The following is a 7,675-nucleotide window of genomic DNA, read 5'->3' as shown; positions in this document are numbered from 1 at the left end:
ATGTGTTGTGTTGGATTTGCACCAAACATAACACTTTGTATTCAGGACATAACGTTTTTTTGTTAGCCATTTTTTTTTTGCAGTTTTAATTTAATGCTCTATTGCAAACAGGATGCATGTTTCTGAAAATTGTATTCTGTACTGCCTTTTTCACGCTGTCATTTAGGTTAGTATTGTGGAGTAGCTACAATGTTGTTGAGCCATTCTCAGTTATCTCCTTTCACAGCCATTAAACTCTGTAACTGTTTTAAAGTCACCATTGATCTCATGGTGAAATCCCTGAGCGGTTTCCTTTCTCTCTGGCAACTGAGTTAGGAAGGACACCTGCATCTTTGTAGTGACTGAGTGTATTGATACATCATCCAGAGTTTAATTAATAACTTCACCATGCTCAAAGGGATATTCAATGTCTGCTTTAAAAAAAATCTACTAATAGGTGCCCTTCTTTGCAAGGCATTGTCCTTGTGATTGTCTCCACCCCCTCCAGGTGTCGCTTATTTTCCCCGGTGCATTTATCCCTGTGTTTCCTGTCTCTCTGTGCCAGTTTGTCTTGTATGTTCAAGTCAACCAGTGTGTTTTTCCCATGCGCCTGCTTTTTCTTTTCTCTTTTTGCTAGTCCTCCCGGTTTGGACCCTTACCTGGTTTTGGACTCTGTACCCACCTGCTTGACCATTCTCCCTGCCTTGACCTCGAGCCTGCCTGCCACTCTGTACCTCCTGGACTCTGAACTGGTTTTGACCTTTTGCCTGTCCACGACCATTCTCTTGCCTACCCTTTTGGATTATAATAAATATCAAAGACTCAAACCATCTGCCTCCCGTGTCTGCATCTGGGTCTCACCTTGTGCCCTTATAGAATCTGGGTTTGAAATTCACTGCTCAACTGAGGGACCTTACAGATAAGTGTGGGGTACAGAAATGAGGCAGTCATAAAAAAATTATGGTAGCCCTTTCCTGCAGTCATAATTAATAAACGTTATTTAAAAGAACAGCTGAAAATCTGTTTGTCAAATGATGTACAGTACCAGTCAAAAGTTTGGACACACCTACTCCTTCAAGATTCTTCAAAATAGCCACCCTTGCCTTGACAGCTTTGCACACTCTTGGCATTCTCTCAACCAGCTTAATGAGATACAGTCGTCACCTGGAATACATTACAATTAACAGGTGTGCCTTGTTAAAAGTTAATTTGTGGAATTTCTTTCCTTAACTGGCTCTCACGTGGACCGCCACAGGAAAAACCCAGAGTTACATCTGCTGAGGATAAGTTCTGTTTTTTTCTGAGTTAACTGCACCTCAGACTGCAGCCCAAAATAATGCTTCACAGTTCAAGTAACAGACATTTCAACATCAACTGTTCAGAGGAGACCGCGCAAATCAGGCCTTCATGGTCAAATTGATGCAAAGAAACCAGTACTGTAAATAAAAACAAATTTAAACCTGGAATGACTAGGTGCCCAAACTTTTGACTGGTACTGTCTATATAAAGGGTAATATTTGGATGCAAACTCAAAATTGAATACATTTCAACTCTATTACTGACATGGTACAGGAGTCTTCTTTTTAGGTCCATATCCATGTGTGTAAGGTGTATACTTGTTTCAAAATAGATTTGTTTAAGACTACCAAGAAACAGTATCTGACCCTGATTTAGACTACTTCAGTAAAAGGTAAAACACCATTGCACACAGAGTCCATGCAACTTATTATATGACTTGTTAAGCCCATTTTTACTTCTGAAGTTATTTAGGCTTGCCATAACAAAGGGGTTGAATATTTATTGACTCAATACATTTAAACTTTTAAATTAATTTGTAAAAAATTCTAAAAGCATAATTCCACTTTGACATTAGAAATTCCCCAGGGCAGCTGTCTAGGCCCCTTACTTTTTCAATCTTTACTAATGACATGCCACTGGCTTTGAGTAAAGCCAGTGTGTCTATGTATGTGGATGACTCAACACTATACACGTCAGCTACTACAGCGACTGAAATGACTGCAACACCCAACAAGGAGCTGCAGTTAGTTTCAGAATGGGTGGCAAGTATTGTAAACTGTCATGGTCAAAACATATTTATACAACAGTAGCTAAGATGGGGAGAAGTCTGTCCATAATAAAGTGCTGCTCTAACTTCTTAACAGTACTATTAACAAGGCCCATGGATGTACACAGAGCTAACATTAATAATATGCATATCATTCTCTCCTGGCTCAAAGTGAACTACTGGCACACAGCTCGGACACCCATGCATACCCCACAAGACATGCCACCAGAGGTCACTTCACCGTCCCCAAGTCCAGAACAGACTATGGGAGGCACGCAGTTCTAAATAGAGCCATGACTACATGGAACTCTATTCCAAATCAAGTAACTGATGCAAGCAGTAAAATTAGATTTAAAAAACAGATAAAATACACCTTATGGAACAGCAGGGACTGTGAAGCAACACAAACATAGGCACAGACACATGCATACGCAAACAATAACATATGCACTCTCCATACACATGGATTTTTTTTCTGTTGTAGATATGTGGTAGTGGAGTAAGGGCCTGTGGGAATAGTATGTTGTGAAATCTGTTTTGAATATATTGTAATGTTTTTGAAATTGTATAACTGCCTTAATTGTACTGGACCCCAGGAAGAGTAGCTGCTGCCTTGGCATAAACTAATGGGGATCCATAATAAATACAAATACAAATTATGGGGTATTGTGTGTAGGCCAGTGACAAAAAAAATCCAAATTAAAACAATTTTACATTCAGGCTGTAAGACAAAATGTGTAAAAAGTCAAGGGGTGTGAATACTTTCTGAAGGCACTGTGGGTGAAGAAGAAAAAAAAAACATGGACTCAATAGTTCATGCCTTCTGCGAGTGATATGAAATCCAAAAGTTATGGGCGGAATTAGAAAGTTGGCTGTTAGACGTTTTACAATGTAAGTTTACTTTTAATCTGTCTATATGCATATTTCAAGACATGGCAAATGACGGTGCGGTAAGATACCCAATGGGGTAGACCATACTTTCCTCGACAATGGTTTTGAAAATAACTGGAAATCCCCCATCACTACAACAGCTGATGAATCAAAAGTGTTATTATTGTAATATTTAAAAGGTGTGGGCTATGAAGAATCAGAACAGTGCAATTTGAGGCCATATGGCATAGTGCTACAAGCACTGGAAAGTTCCAGGGGATGAAGGGGGAGTGGGAGTGTGGTTGTGAGACATACTGTATGTGATGTGAGTGTTTGCGGTGGGAACAGGAAATACGTACAACAACAATAAAATAAACAATTCTGGTAACTGCACCTTCCCACCTGCCATACTCTAAAAATTAGGGTATCAGCAAGGGTTCTTCTAAGATCCTCAAAGTTCTTCAAAGAACCTTAGGGTTCTTGGCATTGAAAATGCCCCCAAAACGTTATTCCAAAAACCCTATAGGAAGTGGGGTTCATCGAGGAACCTCCTAGTTGGTAGGGGTTCTTAGAGGAACTTAACGGCCCAACTGAAAGATTTGGATTTGAAAGGACAGCAGGCACTTAACTGAAATATTTAGAGATCTCAGTTTAAGGTAAGGTTTGTCCCTTGTATAATCTAAACTGATATTGTTTTATGATGATACCAACAACCTTTTAATATTTGTGCAAATCTTTCTAAAATGTAAAATTGACACAATTCACTGGATATCAATCAACAAAGAGGTAAGAATATATAGGCTATAAGAATATGTTGAAGGCTAGCTGTATTAGGTGCAGATAACTGAACTGCTCACTTTTGTGTCTGTAAGTATACAGAGGAGGAGGCATACAAATGTATGTCAATAGGTATAGGTCAATGTTGTTATGCAGATCACACTTACCATCCTCCTCCCTTATCTCGTCAATGAATATCCCACAGCCCTCTACATTATGGACAAGTTATGTGTATGACAACCATATTCAAAATAGTATTTTTTCTCTCACATTTACCACAAAAAAAACACGGTTGTGTGAATGTTTTGATAATCATCTGTATAATTACTATTTTTGGGATTCACAGACTTCACCATCCCTACACCTCTGATTTTAACAGGAAACCTGTTCGATCACCATGCACTGCAAAATCATTCTGGCTATGGATACGGAGAACATCTGCAGACACTGCCAGTACTCAATTACAGTTGCTACTGTGGATCTCTCCACTCAAGAACAATCTCTACTATCTACTCTGGAACACATAGACTCTGACCTGTGCAATGAGCCAAACTGATTAAAGAATCCTACAGTACCCCAACCCCCCCCCCCCCCCGCCCCCCTCTCTCTCTCTCTCTCTCTCTCTCACACACACACACACACACACACACAAACACACACACACACACACAACCACACACACACACACACTGTGCAGTAATTAGAATCCACAGAGCAGCTTTAAGTGACACAGTCTTCTGTGTTCTCACCCCTCCTCTGCTTCTCTCCATCACTTTCTCTGTGTTGTCTGTTGCTGTCTCTCGTCTGCCCTCTTCTGTTGCTGTTTATGTTGCTGTCTCTTGTCTACCCTCCTTTCTCGTCCTGTCCTGGTTGTAAAAAGTGTAAAAGAAGCAATTGTTTTAATAGTAATTTCACAGGCCTTTTTACCTCAGCTATTCTTTGTAAACTATGTTTAACTTTTTCACTGCCTGTATTTCACCTCTTAGAATTTGTGCAAATAAATACAACTAATTAGAATCTATAAAGTAGCTGGAAGTGCTACAGTCTGTGTGATCAACTCACCTCTGTTCTATCTCCATCTGCCCTCTTCTGTCACTTTCTCTGTCTTGTCTGTTGCTGTCTCAGGTTCTTGTTTCTTACTGTGTTCTTTGTCTATCCTCTTCTGTTATGGACTGTTACGTTTTTGTAGTCTCTCTCCATCATATCCTACTCTTCGGTTGTCTGTCTCTTTGTCTTCTCTCGAGTGTCTCTTTAGTTTTCCAATCCAAAACGGTCAAGGGGATACTGGGGTAACTTAACTTGTTTTGGCCTGTATCAGGGTCACCTAAATCATTGTCTTCCCTTCCATTTGTCTCTGGCTGCTGCTGTTCTAAATGCTCCACTGGTCTGCTGTTCTCATCTGTCCTTGGCTCATCTGAAAGGTATCAAGGTAGAGGTGCAACATGTCATTAATTTGTTTTAAAGGGTGACGGCACGACCTGATTTGGCCTCCTTTTAGATTTGGTTAATTAAGAAATGCGAACAGCTACAGTGCCTTGCGAAAGTATTCGGCCCCCTTGAACTTTGCGACCATTTGCCACATTTCAGGCTTCAAACATAAAGATATAAAACTCTATATTTTTGTGAAGAATCAACAACAAGTGGGACACAATCATGAAGTGGAACAACATTTATTGGATATTTCAAACTTTTTTAGCAAATCAAAAACTGAAAAATTGGGTGTGCAAAATTATTCAGCCCCCTTAAGTTAATACTTTGTAGCGCCACCTTTTGCTGCGATTACAGCTGTAAGTCGCTTGGGGTATGTCTCTATCAGTTTTGCACATCGAGAGACTGACATTTTTTCCCATTCCTCCTTGCAAAACAGCTCGAGCTCAGTGAGGTTGGATGGAGAGCATTTGTGAACAGCAGTTTTCAGTTCTTTCCACAGATTCTCGATTGGATTCAGGTCTGGACTTTGACTTGGCCCTTCTAACACCTGGATATGTTTATTTTTGAACCATTCCATTGTAGATTTTGCTTTATGTTTTGGATCATTGTCTTGTTGGAAGACAAATCTCCGTCCCAGTCTCAGGTCTTTTGCAGACTCCATCAGGTTTTCTTCCAGAATGGTCCTGTATTTGGCTCCATCCATCTTCCCATCAATTTTAACCATCTTCCCTGTCCCTGCTGAAGAAAAGCAGGCCCAAACCATGATGCTGCCACCACCATGTTTGACAGTGGGGATGGTGTGTCCAGGGTGATGAGCTGTGTTGCTTTTACGCCAAACATAACGTTTTGCATTGTTGCCAAAAAGTTCAATTTTGGTTTCATCTGACCAGAGCACCTTCTTCCACATGTTTGGTGTGTCTCCCAGGTGGCTTGTGGCAAACTTTAAACAACACTTTTTATGGATATCTTTAAGAAATGGCTTTCTTCTTGCCACTCTTCCATAAAGGCCAGATTTGTGCAATATACGACTGATTGTTGTCCTATTGACAGAGTCTCCCACCTCAGCTGTAGATCTCTGCAGTTCATCCAGAGTGATCATGGGCCTCTTGGCTGCATCTCTGATCAGTCTTCTCCTTGTATGAGCTGAAAGTTTAGAGGGACGGCCAGGTCTTGGTAGATTTGCAGTGGTCTGATACTCCTTCCATTTCAATATTATCGCTTGCACAGTGCTCCTTGGGATGTTTAAAGCTTGGGAAATATTTTTGTATCCAAATCCGGCTTTAAACTTCTTCACAACAGTATCTCGGACCTGCCTGGTGTGTTCCTTGTTCTTCATGATGCTCTCTGCGCTTTTAACGGACCTCTGAGACTATCACAGTGCAGGTGCATTTATACGGAGACTTGATTACACACAGGTGGATTGTATTTATCATCATTAGTCATTTAGGTCAACATTGGATCATTCAGAGATCCTCACTGAACTTCTGGAGAGAGTTTGCTGCACTGAAAGTAAAGGGGCTGAATAATTTTGCACGCCCAATTTTTCAGTTTTTGATTTGTTAAAAAAGTTTGAAATATCCAGTAAATGTCGTTCCACTTCATGATTGTGTCCCACTTGTTGTTGATTCTTCACAAAAAAATACAGTTTTATATCTTTATGTTTGAAGCCTGAAATGTGGCAAAAGGTCGCAAAGTTCAAGGGGGTCGAATACTTTCGCAAGGCACTGTATGATTGAATTCAAACGTGTGTTGGTTTCAGGGTGTGATTTGATGAGTGTGTTCGTAGGTGGGAAGAGTTAGCCAAATTATTTTCTCAATTAGCTTTAGCTGACTGGTGTGCAACCTGACTTTGGCTTTGGATAGTCTAGCCCCGGGATTAGTTAGGGACCGTCAATAAATTACACAATGTAAATTAGACAATATTTTCATGCTGCACACCTTTTAGTTTCCTCATTAAATGCATTCAGTATTTGTTTATACATTTCTACAATTTATAGTTGGTTTGAGGTTCTTATGTCATTGAAATTTGGAGCTATTGGAATATTTACATATTGTCCCATGTACATTGTGTAATTTATCAAATGGTCCTAACTAACCCCATAGGGATATTTCCGCATAACAGCGCAACACAACTCCAAACACAACAGATAAGAAGCTACGTAGCCTGTAGGCTATATGAATATAAAGTGACAAGAACTCTAAGGTTAATTTGATTTTGTCAGTTCTACCAGCTAATGTGAGATTTTTAGATTACATAACAGGACACATAATTTAATGGCCTATGTATTTTTCAATGTTTTGTCCACCTACAATCTAACCACAAAGCTGGCCATCTTTTCCCCTCTCTTTCTGTCTGGCACCCCCTTCTCTTCTAAGTTCAAGTTTGTTTATTTGTCATATACACATGATAAACATGGAGTACACAGTGCAATGAAATACTTACTTGCAGGTTGACCTCTCGACACTGCAAAATCAACAAAAAAAGTATGTGTCAAATAAATAAAGAGAAATACAAATAAAAGCTCAATTAAATAATTTTACCAGTTCCATAAT

Source organism: Oncorhynchus clarkii, chromosome 5 (genome assembly GCF_045791955.1).
Source record: "Oncorhynchus clarkii lewisi isolate Uvic-CL-2024 chromosome 5, UVic_Ocla_1.0, whole genome shotgun sequence".
NCBI lineage: Eukaryota > Metazoa > Chordata > Actinopteri > Salmoniformes > Salmonidae > Oncorhynchus > Oncorhynchus clarkii.
The sequence above is the reverse complement of the archived record's forward strand: the minus strand, read 5'-3'. Positions refer to the sequence as shown.